This window comes from Coccinella septempunctata, chromosome 2 (genome assembly GCF_907165205.1).
Source record: "Coccinella septempunctata chromosome 2, icCocSept1.1, whole genome shotgun sequence".
NCBI lineage: Eukaryota > Metazoa > Arthropoda > Insecta > Coleoptera > Coccinellidae > Coccinella > Coccinella septempunctata.
The window spans coordinates 51,129,516-51,143,727 of record NC_058190.1 but is presented as its reverse complement, the minus strand read 5'-3'; positions in this window follow the sequence as shown (position 1 = coordinate 51,143,727).

Below are 14,212 nucleotides of genomic sequence, written 5' to 3'. Positions count from 1 at the left end.
AATTGGGCTGGGAAATTTCTGAAACCCTTGGGGTTTATTGGTAGCAAATCTACCCTTCAGCTCTTGATTGATGAAGTTTTTTCAGCCGATTGAAAAGGTGTGTTCGAATCCTTACCGGAAACTACATAGAGATTTTTATTGTACCCATGCTGTTGCTTTGGTAAAATTCAGAATTTCATTGAATTGTTTTATGTCTCTAGATTTTTGGTTCATAATTTCAATAACGAGGTATTTTGTTGGCAATAAGAGAAAATAAGGGAAAGGATATATATTGAGGACATGCACAAGGTCTGCAAGGAGTTTCAACTCCATTTTTATCGATTTTTATGGATGACATTACGTGATGATGAATAAATAATTGATTATAAGCCTTTTCTATTCATAATTTCATGAAGAAATATCCAACTCACCGGTATTTTATATTTCTAGGATAATAATCAACTAAAGAATCGTTTCTTCTCCTCATCTCATTTAGTATTATGGATTTTCTCATTATTCGATAATCTCTGGGTTTCCCCTTCACAAAAGAGAGTTTCGATACAAGGAAACCTTTGTTTTTCTTCTGTTTTTAATCCGGAGGCATTTCAATTTTCGCCTTCGTCATGGTGATGGTGATTTCAGAGGAAATATTGACTCGCTTTTATAGGAGCATAATCGATTCTTCATAGAGATATTTCCAGAAAATGCCAAACCAAACGGAGATTTCATTTTTGGATGGTATACTTCTTCTAAATTTGTATGATTAAGCTCTATCAATATAGGGTGCAGACAGGAGAGCTCCAACATGTATTACCCTTTCCTTTGGGGAATGAAAAATATTTCCATCTAATGACCAAGTTCGTATAGTTTGTAATGATATTCAGCAAGTCTATTTTAGAATTTTAAATTAGTATTCGAACCTTATGATTAATCAATAAAAAACATCTACCAGTTAAGAACAACGTTTATCTTGGGTTGAATTTTTTTCCCTTGTTGATCTGCCTACTGAATAAATGAAATATTTTGAGTTATTTATGCAGTTTGATGGCATGAAGCCTAGATGTTGACGATACCATATCAATCACATTAGTTGAATATAACCAAGCCACCAGTTTATCTGAAATTTAACTCGATTTATTGAATATTTTCAAACTTTTTCTATGAAAGGAGAAATTGACGAACAATTTCGAGAAAGATCAATATCACCGAGTTATGAGTGTATTATTTGAGTTTTCCCATCAGGAAGTAAAACGCCGAGGTTAGGTTGTTCTTCAAATAGAACTTCCGCATCTGAATCTTGGAGTAATTCTTCCAGTAATCACTATACCCAAGTATAATTCTATATGATACCTGAGTCGGAATTGAGAAGGGTGTTTTTCTTTTTTATTTATTACATTGTTTTCGATCTGTTATGATTAGTTGGAATTACGTATACTGAATGTAAATCATAGCAATCAACTCCTGAAAACATTCAATCAACTGCTTGTTTCATCTTTATTATTGTTTTAATTGACCTTCCACATTATTTGTGGATTAAAAAATTGATTTAATTGAATATTGCATGCGCAAATTTAATGAATTATACATTTTCGGAACGAAATCAATAATTTTAATACTCTTCAGTGAAATTGAATGTTTGTCTAATAATTTTTCAATAAAAGCGATCCAATTTTGACCACAACTCGTTTTCGATAAAATATTTTCGTTATCCAGGTATTCAAGGACAAAAAGGAATAAAAAAACTGTCAGGAAAAATATAGATTCGATTTGAATTCAAAATGTAAAGCCACGATATGAAAATAATTTTTTCAAATCCAGTGCAGTCTGAGAATGTTCTTTCAACTCTAGAATATTTTGTTCAAAGTAGATGTCATTGTCGACTTGTTTTCCCAGGTAACTCATGATGAAAGATAATTCAAATCCAGGCTAACACGATTAAAAAAATCGACTGATAATATTGGATCAGATTTGGGTGACACGCGACTGGGAAACTGGAATGTTACCTGACAATACTCCATATTTATTATTAGACATCCAATCTAACTGAGTGATCCATTTTTCATGGGCACATTACCCAAGTTAATAAAACAATGGATTATCACATCAATTCTCGACCGTAACTATCTGTTTTATTCATGACACTGCTAGATGATGGACAAATAGCATTTTCTCTGTTAAAAATAACTGAGTCGGGAAATGAAAGGAAAGCTGTTTTGATATTGACATGGGTTCATTCAAGGATGAGATGGAAGAGATACCGGAGAAATTTCATTTGATTACTAAATTACTAATTGAAGTAGAAGCAGTTGAAGTGATTTCTTGTGTTTTATCTAATGGTCTTTAATTTTTAAAGACCATATATCAAATACAATACCCAGTATTTACTGGGTATTGTATTTGAAAAATTTTTTTCGTGTCCTACTGATGGACTTAGACAACAAGTAGAATCTAGATTAAATATTAATCAAAGTGCAAGATCTAAATGTCGCAAACAACCTATTTTGTGTATTTCTGTGTCAGATAGTGATGTGTTTTTCACCCTTAGTTCCTATGAGTGGCTAAAACATCCCACAAAAGTGAAATAACTTCCTTCTCATGTTTTGTGATTGAAAATAATTAAATGAGGAATCAGGGAACAACTGCGGTAAGAATATGTTCGAATTTCACTTGAAATAATGAACCAGTTGGTCTTCAATGTTTCCAGTCGGTTTCTCATAATAGTATTAAAGCGAAATAAATCGAAAAAGCCCGTTTCATACCTTCCCCACTGAACTGTGGAAAATCGAAGTCCACTTCGTCACTTTTAATTGGGAGAGAAGAAACAAGAGCGTACCATAATAATTGAATTCCAATACAGCACCGCTCGATTTTTATTATTCTCCAGGAATCTGGAGTGCTCAATAACGAGCAGTTGATTTCGACTTTTATATACAGTTGGTTGTGCCTAAAAAACGTCGAATTTCGAACGATAGGAGCCAAGCGATTCATTGTTCGTACCTGGAAGTCTTGATGATTCCGTTTGTGATCTCTGGGGAGGTTCGGATACTTAATTCATTGAGGAAGAATCGTCTCATTATTTTTGGTTTATGCACGAATCTGAAATTTCAGAAAACCCACTCGTAAATTTACGAAATTTCCACCTCTTGTGACCTTAGAGTCTTGTGTTATTTTGGTACACAATGCGGTCTTCAGCAAATTTTTCAAGTGTCAATGTTTTGTACCGAAATATACATACCATCAAGAAGAAGTTTTGTACCAAAGGATTAAGGACTCCTGATATGGTTTCAAATTATGGAGCTGGAGACATGTTTATTTTCAGTGGCTTAACCTACACCAGCCAAATCACCCTGTCAAAACCGGAAGCATAATACAATTCGTTACATTTTCATCACAGTTGCCTATCCCGAGTTATGCTTGTTTTGCGTAGGTTCTACCTGTCCTAAAGCCACACCACCTACCTGTAACTTTTGAAGTACATCTTTGTTTAATCGAATGGCCATAACACCCTGTATCACATAATATTTGTGTTGACATAACATACCATTGAATTTACGTTCTTATGCATCCACAGAACTAACCCCTGCGGTCAATTTACTTCCAGAAAACGTGCAAACAAATGTTAACATTCTCTAGTTGTCAGTGACGTAGTGCTCACACGGAACACTAAATAATTCAACTTTTGTTTCTCATTCAGCGCCTCATGACTGAGAGAAGATAACCGTGAAAAACTAACACGCTCTCCCAACTAATTGGACAGTATATCAAAATGCACCCTTATAATTCTTCCCATCCACACCAGTCTATTCTTTATCCCAAAGGGTATAGAAATTAAAAGCCCACAAGATATCCAAGTTTTTCATTTTCCACCTGCACCCGAGCTCACTGGAATGCGTAGAGTTCGCAACAAAGAAAAAAAGGTTTCTTTAAGGAAAGATTCCGGGGATTCAGTTTCCAAGATTGAGGAAAAAAGGGTCAAGTCTAGAATGGCAAGTGTATCTTTTGAACGGATCGAAGTGGGACGTTATTAGGTTGGGAATTTGCATATTGCAACACGATATTTCACGAAATTACAGCTTACATCGCATGGAAGACATTTCGCCAGATTCGCATGCCGAATTGTAAAAACAGAATATTATTCTTTCACGATGAGTTCGGGGAGATAGCGGAATTGAATTGCAGAAATTACATGTCTAGTTTCCGTTTCGTGTGAGACTGTTTGAGTGTTTTAGGAAAGGAAGTCTAAAATTTATTGTTTGTGTATTCGTCGATTAGGAAAACAGGAAAAAAAAGGTAGGGAAGGAGGTACTGAGCCCCTGTTCAGATATAGCTCACTAAGGGGTCGAAAAAGACACTTCTAAACTGTCCATGAAGCTTGCTATGAAGATGAAGGATGTCCAAGATAAGAAACGATAATGTTATCATGACCATATGGTCAATACAGATTTTGTGAGGTGGAGAAATAAGCCGATGTGATGTTCACAAACAAACTAGAACAGCTCGAGCAGTTCAAATACTTGGCAAGCTTCATACTAGGGCTAAGCTGGCTACGGAAATACACAACCGTATCAAGTCGGCATCACGGGCATTCTAAAAGCTGAAGGACGGAGTTATTTAAAATTACGACCTCAAGCTGGAGACCAAAACAGCTGTTTACAAAACAGTGGTCCTCCCAACGCTTCTTTATGAAAGCGAAAGCTGGACGCCCTACAGGCGACATATTGAACAGCTCGAACAATCGCAAAAACGTCATCTAAGACGAATAATGCACATCAGGTGGTTCCACAAGGTTTCAAATGCTGAAGTCTTGCAGCGCGCGAGTTTTATAACAATGGAACTCAAGTAACGAGGTATTAAGCGGCCACATTCTGAGGATGCAAGACACAAGACTCCCCAAAATAGCTCTGTATGGCAAATTCACAGAGGAAGCTCGGAAACCTGGAGGCCAGTATAAGCGGTTTAAGGATTTACTGCATCAATACCTGAAATCAGTTAATGCCAATCATAACTGAGACCAACTAGCGTTAGACAGATCACAGTGGAGGTCTCTGGTCCACAGTTATAATGGAAACTCGAGAAGAATACAGCGGCGGCCAGATCTGGTTGGTGACTATCCATGCCCGGAATGTGGAAGGATCTGTAGGTCACGATTGAGTCTCTACAGTCACAGGAGGGCACACGCAAGTAGCCCTAAGAAATTATAAGTTTTATTGCACCGATAGTTTTGTTTTTGAGTCTTTTTGTAGATTTATTCTCGGTAACAGGATACAGCAATGATGATGGTGATCATCAATCCGATCCGATACAGATGTAGAAAACTATCAGAGCTTTCCCAGCACTAATATTCTGTTCGTTGAGATATCAGATGATGAATATCACCCAATTTGTGTATCTTAATGTTCCTCCAATCCCATTACATGCAGTCGAGGTGCCGGAAGTGCCAGAAAAACCGTTCAGCTCGGAAAGAGTAAATTCCTCAGCTCCAGCTTCTGGCTGTCAGTTCCCGAGAATCCTAACGAGGGGATAATTCGTACATCTGTCCCATTTTCACTCGATAATGGAATATTCAAAGTGGGATCCGAGCCGCGAACTATTTCCGGAAAACTGAAAGAACACGACGGCAGAAAAGTTCCATCCGAAGTTTGTTTTATCCGAGGAACTTCGTCAGTTTATTATTCGAGTCGGCAGACCGGGGTAGGCTTGTTGGTTTTTGCCACTACTCCTTCTTCTGCCTCATGAATACAAGGATGGTTTGCGGAAAACTCCGGGTATTGGATCAAGAATAAGGTAGTCATTTGAGATAGAAATTCTAATTTCATGCAAGAGAAGCTCTCACCTGTTGTTTTGCCTAATTTTTACGGGAATTCTTCGAGAATGGCTGAGAGGAATCAATTAGTTCACTGTTTTACGCCGTTCGGAGCATGATTTGCATCATCAGCAGTGGATGCTCAGGAGTTTGTTACTTCCGAGTTTAATTAACCTATTCTTTTCGCATCATTATTCTAAGGCATTTTCTTCCGTTAATGATTCACTAACAGAAGTACAATCAGTTATATTTATCCACCAATTATTGGTATCCACCAAAAACATTTGCATGTCATTGTAAAAATGCTTACACTGTCAAAAACTGCCCAGAACTCATATGTAGAGCCAAGTTTCTAACTCAGCAAGTCCTAACTGCTCAACTAAGTTGTTTCTAACTATTGTATAACCTAGAAGTAATGAACAGTGACTACCAAATTTTTCTCTTCACTCCAATGTGACGCTAGCGAAAGAGTTGGACAGTTGGAAGCTTGGCTATACATGGGATCTGTTCCGGCTTTTCGTTTCAACTAAGAACCCAGAAAAATCTTGATGATCATCATGCAATGAGTGCATTCAGAAAACAAAGTGATAAGAGCTATGAAATTGAAACGTATGTTTAATGACTCTTCTATTGACATCATATACCCAGTGTTCTGTTCATCTGGTGTAATTCAAACCCACACATCAAGTTCATCCCTCAATTCAAAGGGTGGAAGGTGATTTTCCAGAAATCCTGAAATATGTATAATATTTCATTATTCGTAACAAGGAGTCCTTGGATCAAATTTCAGACCTCTACCAGAATTTGCGGAGGTCACGTACAAATATCCGACCTCTGGTACAAAGGGGTTGGGGAGTGAAAGTTTCAAGTTTCAGGATTTTTTCGTTGTTTATGTACTGATACTAGATTCCATAGAGAATTTCTGGATCTTCATCACCTATTCGATGGTTCACTATACCACCCCAAATTCGCAGACTGCAGTCATATAGGGTTAGCCTTTGACTCCTACAAATATTTAAGCAGTAGATTCTTGAGGTCAAAAGAAACACTTCTTTCCTATACCATTTTTTCCGATTTTGTTTGAGTCAGAGAGCCACCCTGTTCTGTTAATTAGAGATTCTAAATCGTATAAGAAAAGGCCACCGAGGGAAGAAAGGATAACTGCGTAATATTTGCAGAGTTAATGTTCAATTCTGCCAAACTCAGTTCTTGCCATCATCGGCCAAAAATGTGAAATAAATCGATTCGTGCGACGAAGTTTCCAAGTCAACCGATTGACACGATTCCATCTTATCTAGATCACCTAATTTCATCCCCCGCATCAAATGTATCTCCCTCGAAGAAAGGAGAACCGGATAGAAATATTGAGAGTGCCTCTTCCAAAGGACACTTTTAACCCGACGGAATAAAACAAATCGAATTTTTGCCTTTCTTTTCACGGTGATGAAGAGAATAAAAGAAATCCAATTTGAGGGGAGAAATCCTCCCGCTTTCTGAACACAAACAAGAGCGGAATCTAGGAAAAAGGAAAACATTAAGGTTGGGGAGTTACCGGAAAAGAAAGTACAAGGTAATCTTTGGAATTATTTAGTCGGAATCAATCAAGTTGGACAAATATCTGGGCGGGGAGTTTCACTCGTTGTTTGGCAAACAAATATAGAGCAGACTGGAGGAAAAATTGCTTTTATCGGATGAAACTTTTCGTTCTTTATTTTTGAGGAATGACACTGGGATAAATAACTTGAGCTTTATGCAATCGCCAGCTTAAGAGCGGAGCAGCAAATGGAGTGAGATTGTCAAATTTTGACTAGTCCGATATTACTTTGTCGTTGATTCTGGATTTACAAACACCAACCAGCTAATCACAAATTGTCTTTGTTGTTTTGCGCTGTCTCTTCTTGTTGTACAGGGCATGTGAGGCAAGGTGACAGTCATGTGGTTTTTCAGGTCATTACTTCGGTATATTTTTGCCATTTTGCCGAGGTATTGCTATGTAAATTCTCCTTTCCCCACTGATATTGGTTTTCTCCTCAGGTATATAAAGCACAATCTGTCCGATCGTGAATGTTAGGGTTGCCTGACTCGGGTTTATCAGGCGGTTTTTGTCCCAGTCGCTAGCGACACCTTGCAGGCAGGAAAGAGAACTCTCCCTCTTCAGTGAGGAGGGGAAAGAAATTCCAGATGCCATAGCAGGACGCGGCAAATATGCTAAGTACCATAAATACTTAGAAACGAAGAAGTGATCTCCTTGAAGACATCCTAGATACTGAAGTCCATAAGAACTCTGGGACTAGTTGGAGCACTGTGGACGACATAAGTGCGAAAACAACTCTTATGGTGGGCACACCTCTCAAACCAGACAATTGGAAGCGGGAGTGCCTCAAGGATCGCCTCTGCTTTACGTAATATACGTTCATGATATCCCGAAGAATGCTAGAAATATGCTCACCTTGTATGCAGATGACACAGGAATAGCGCTCAGACATCGACGCCCAGAGATCATACACCAGAGACTGCAGCAAACCATACATGAATTACTCAAATGGTGCATCAAATGGAAAATCCAAATCAATGGAAGAAAGACTCAAGCAACATTACTGCAAAAGAGAATATTGAGGATGGAAGAAAACCTTGAAGTTGATGGAAAAGAGGTTGAATGGAAAAATGAAGCAACATACCTAGGAGTGAAGCTTGACAGAGGACTAACATGGCAAAACCACATCAAATGTGCAGTTGATAAAACAAAAGCCGCAATGAGTAGACTCATAGGCAGAAGAAGTCATATGAATAAGAACATCGAGTTGCCGATGATTAAAACTATCGCGCGACCACAACTCACATATGGATCGGCGGCATAGGGCTTCGCAGCCAAGACCCACATCAAGAGAATACTGAGAATAAACTCCTTAGAATGGCGATGGATGTACCCTGGTTTGTTAGGAACAAACAAATCTACAAGGACTTGGAATGGGAACCAGTTACAGAATTTATGAAGAGAAAGGCGGAAAGGATATTCGACAAAGCTAAACAACATCCAAATGAGGAACTACGAAGATTAGTCGACTACGATCCAACAGAAGATGCTAGAAGGTCAAGAACCTACCACCGAAGACCGAGAGATCAGTTAAGGATTTAAATGTAACCAAAGAAGAGCTTAACCTATAAAAGATATAGGCAGCATACAACTATCAACACGACTATGATCGTGTGAGAGTCCAGAAACCATAAGAGTCAACTGGTTAATAGGCAAAATGCCCGGAACCTATGAAGAAGCAGTTAAGGGTTTTTAGTGGGTCTCGAGCTCAAGAGAGTGAAAATCCCCACACTGTTCTCCCTCAGGAGAGGGTGTGTTCGTCTGTTTTGCAGATTTTCCCCCTGTTACATTAAAAAAAAAATAAATAAAAAGGTGGGCACAATAGGTTGCAGTGCAGCGCGACCCTTCTCAAAATATACAATCTGCATCTATACAAACTAATCTTAAGGTGATGGTGACTTCGATGGAGATATTCCAATTCCAATTAGCCTATTCTCTATCCTTCCAAGTTTGGATATAGGCCTCCCCCAACTGCCTCCTGCACTTCCTGTCTTGGGCTCTCCTCTGCCACATCAAGCCTGCGTGTCTGACTATGTCATCTTTTCACCTCATCTGCGGTCTTCCTCTTGATCTTTTCCCATCATAAGGCCGCCACTTCCCAATTTCTGCATTCCAGCGTTTGTCCTGTAATCGTTCATTATGGCCTGCCCATCTCCACTTAAGTGACGCTGCTTATTCTATTGCGTCTACAACTTTCGTTTTTTCTCTTATCCATTCGTTGCGTTTTTTATCCCTGAGTGATACTCCTAACATGCTTCTTTCCATAGCCCTCTGCGTCTTGCGGATTTTATCGATGTTTGCTTTGGTGAAAGTCCATGTCTGAGCTCCGTATGTTAGTACCGGTAGAATGCATTGGTCGAATACTTTTTCTCTCAAGTGCATGGGAATTTCGTGGTTTTTCAGGACATAGGCGAGCCGATGGAGATATTACATATTTTTTATAGAGATGGATCTTTGTACTGTGAACTTCTTCATGAAATTGTATACAGAAGCTGATTAGAGTCAGAATTGCAAAATATTTTCCTCATTCTCTGCGACAATCTGAGGCGCAGTCAACAATAAAGTCGATCGATCCGAATTTCGCATCGTTTTTCGAATCGGATGGCTACCAACAACCGTAACTGATAGGATTGCAGCCGAACAGAGCCATCTTGCTCGTGAGCCATTCGGAACAACGCGTCTATCTTTTGGGCGCGAGGCAGCTTACAGTTCGTTTCGATGAATCGAGCGGAGCATCAAGCGATCGTACATTACCTAATTAGTCTTGCCGATACTGAGTGGGCTGCCGCAGCCCCAGCTCTAGATCACCGGAGCATGCCGCGTTATCGGCTTCGGTTTCCACCGGAGCCGTCCGCGTCCCTGAATTGGTTACAGGGGAATTGTAGTTGATTTCATTCCGACGGGAAAATCAAGATTTATTTCTATTAGGCTGCTCTTGCGCCGGCATTGAATAACACTGATTTGTTGGGATGTGCGAGGCTAGTAAACCGCCGCGCGCGCGGTCTGTCCACGGGGGGCGAAAACCTACCGCCCAAATGAACCGGGTGGTTTGGAGCTCGTTGATTATGCCCTTCTGATGGCACGACTACGTTATGGAGTTTCATTAACGGTGGAAAACTGTGGTAGTGGCACAGGACACAAATAATGTCGAGATTTTTTCGGAATGTCACTTGAAGAAGGGTCAACCCCTCGGTCAACCCTCTTTCTCCTAGAAGGTGGAGACATCAGTCCCCCCTTCTAAGGAGCCAATGAATGGATGAGCTGCTCAAAAGGTTTGAGGAACCAGATTCCAGTTTATGTTGATGCCATAGTTATGATAGGAGAAAATTTGACATCACCTTATGCGATTCAGTGCGAAATGACCTAAGAAGAATTATACAGCCATGGTGGTTGTTCGTGGAGCTAAACATTAACCCAACCAAGAACACAGTGATCCCATTTACCGTAGTAATGAAGCTTATATGACAGAAATTTGAAATGGTCTGTCCATGTTGATTCGGTATGTCGAAAACTAAACAGTTCGTATTATGCAATAAGTAGAATGAAAAATATGATTCTCTCGAATTCTCTCAAGGGTATCTATCACAGCCTCGTGTATAGTCATTTGTCATACAACATTCTGCTTTGGGGTAGCTCATCAGATAGTGGAAGGGCTTTCATTCCACAGAAGTGCATTTTGCGCATGATATACCATATATCCCCGCGTATGTCATGCAGACCTTTGTTTGTTGGAAATGGCATTCTTACTTTGTGTTGTATTTTTATCCTGAAATCCCTTTTGTATGTGAAGGAGAACGAAAAAATATCATTCAATTATCCAGCTTTCATAATTACAATACCAGAAATGAGAGAAAATTATATATCCCCCAGCACAAAACCGCTAACTTCGATATGTCCCCTACTTATAAATGTATCAAACTTTTCAATCATCTACCTTTAGGAATAAGATCTCTCAATTATGATAAATTCAAGAAGAAGTTAAAGGCTTGTTATTAAGTAGATGTTATTACACTGTCAAAGAATACTATGATGATTGTATCGCTGATTAACTGCACTATTGTTCACTTTTCTAATTCGACTTGTCCTATACATGTATGTAGAAGTCCTAAAGGATGAATAAATGACTTTAGCCTTGCGCCTTTCACACTCCTCTCCAGAGGAAAATTCACTTATCCCAGATATCTCAGATATCAAAAGGGTTAAGCTCTGTTGGAGCCCTTTCCAGGTTTTCGAGCTCATGGTGGTGGTCGGGTTCGGGTCGCTCCTCGGCTCCCTGCTGTAGGTTGCATTCCTGCTCCACCCGCACTTCCTGTCGGAGCAGACGGTGTTCCTCTGCATTCCCCATGTACTTGCGTACAGTTCTCGCCGTTCCCAGCACTACCGCCTTCTGCATGACTCTATAGATATTTTCGTCCAGCTGAAGTTTCCTCAAGTTCTCTAGTAGTTTCTTCGGTATCAGGCCTGTAGATGAAATGACAATAGGGATGGTCTTGATATCTTTCAGCTTTCACTGTCTTCTGGTTTGTTCCTCGAGATCTCTGTATTTTGAAATTTTTACAGTGTGCCTATCTAAAAGATTGTTATTATTTGGAATTGCCACGTCGATGAATAGTGCTCGGTCCTCATCCTTATTGAGCAATATGAGGTCTGGTCTATTGTGGGTTATTTTCCGGTCTGTGAGAACCGTGCGATCCCAGTATAGCTTGTGATGTTCATTTTCCAATACAGCATCCGGATGGTAATTATAATAAGGAACTTTTTTCGAACTTAGAAGTTGGTGTTTTAGTACCAATTCTTGCTGAAGAATCTTGGCAACGGCATCATGTCTATTTTTGTACTCCGTGCCCGCGAACTTCTGACATCCCCCGGTGATGTGCTGGATAGTTTCATGTGTCGCACAGGCATAACGACAGCTATCATCCACCACTGAGGCATCCTTGGCGAATAAATTATTATTATTATTATTATAGCGAGAACTGCATTCATAGACCTGGAACTTTTTTGTGATATAGGAAAATGTTCAAGGAGTTAAAAAAAATGCCGAAGCTAATCTGCATTTTTCATCAGTCGATTCTTTTAATGCTCATATGGGTCCGGGAGAGTTGAACCCCATTTCACTCTGATGCCACTTAACTTGTATCTGTAAATGGTATCAACTCATTTTTTTTTTCATGCCCAAATAGGTTACGATAGATAAATAGTAAAGTGATGGTGAGATGGAAAATTTGAGTACAGCAATTCTTTTTGTAGGAAACGAAAATTGGCTCATACCTCCCTAACCCATAGGAGTGTTGAAAAGGGGGCGAGAGAGACTTGGTCATAAGTTTGTTCATCAGGAAAACCATTGAAAGATAATAATTTCCAATAACCAACGATTGTCTATGTCAAGGTTTTAATCATCAGATGTATCAGCCTATGAAATACACATTTTCTATTCCAGAGTCACTCTCCCTTAATTCCGAGATGTGTTTTACTTTTTTGAACATTTTTATATTTTTTCATATTTATTTCTATTATTCAATTTTCTGTTTTTCAAGCAAACTATCATCTAAGCTCAGTGCGGGAAACTTGGACCACTGATTATGTATCCCGACCATAGCATGGGTCAAGTGTCCCGCACTCCCTTTTAGTCTATTCAACAGATGTTTTCTTGAAACTTTCACAGCTATTCTGAAGAAGGCTCAGCGTTTGTGAAACAGTTTTGATCAATGAAAGCAATAAAACTAAAAAACACTACGCACCTATTAAACTTTTCAGACAGCGTAACAAACAAAAATTATTCGATTTATTACTTCCTGACAACATAATCACGTTCAACCCTCTCACTCCCGAACTGTTCTGATGGCGGTCAAAATGGAGCAGCCACTACGAGTATGTCGCAAGCTTTTTACGATACCGGTAGCGCGAAATTTGAATTGAAATATTTGAGGCGGTCCAAGTCTCCTACCTGAGCAAGTCTCCCTGGCTCCCCCTATACTGATTTTCGGATTCCTGAAGATCGAGCATCCCTAGGTTGTGTTAAAAAAGCTAGTTTGGCTTCATCACTGGCATCATTTGCACCTAGTGTGTATGTCTTAAGGTCAGATAATTTTTTTTCGAATGATCATCCAATACGTAACGATTAAGTAGCTAAAAGCACAATTCCGATTTTATCACTGAACTTGCCAGCCATTTCCGGACCGCCATTGTTTCCTGGAAAATATAAATCACGCAGAAATCCGTTCATATCATTCCTGCAGATCCGGCCATTGCAGTCCTTATTCCAATTAAGAATCGCAGTCATTAAAGAGATTTTCCCGCTCATCTGAGAAATTTTCCCGATTTATAACTCGGGACCCGGCATTAAATCTGGTCATTTTGATGCCGCTCCAAAACTCCCTATAGCGTCTGAACGTGGATTGTTATGAATTCGGGCCAGCATTTTAATTATTCAGGCGGCGATAAATTTCGGGAGACGATGGCAATAGCAATCCTTTCGTCAAACAGAGGGATGAACACTTTTGTTTACTTTATATCTCACTCATTTCAAGTTTCGATAATTGACGTCGTTAGTTAGGGCCTCCTTTCGAGGATCTGATTTGTATTAATGACCCTAGAAGATTTCATAATGTTGCTCCTTCGGCTAATCCTATTGGATCTGGACCATCTGCGGAAAATAATTGAGAAATTCGATCTATCCAAAATGGAAGAAAGGAATGAATTTTGGAAAATTTGGTCATTTCATCCAAATGAAATGAAATTTAATAATTGAAGCAGGTATTGAACTATAAACTGATCTACGTGATGCTCCTTAAGATGAGTTATCATACCACTACACGTGTTTCTCTCCAGGTGGT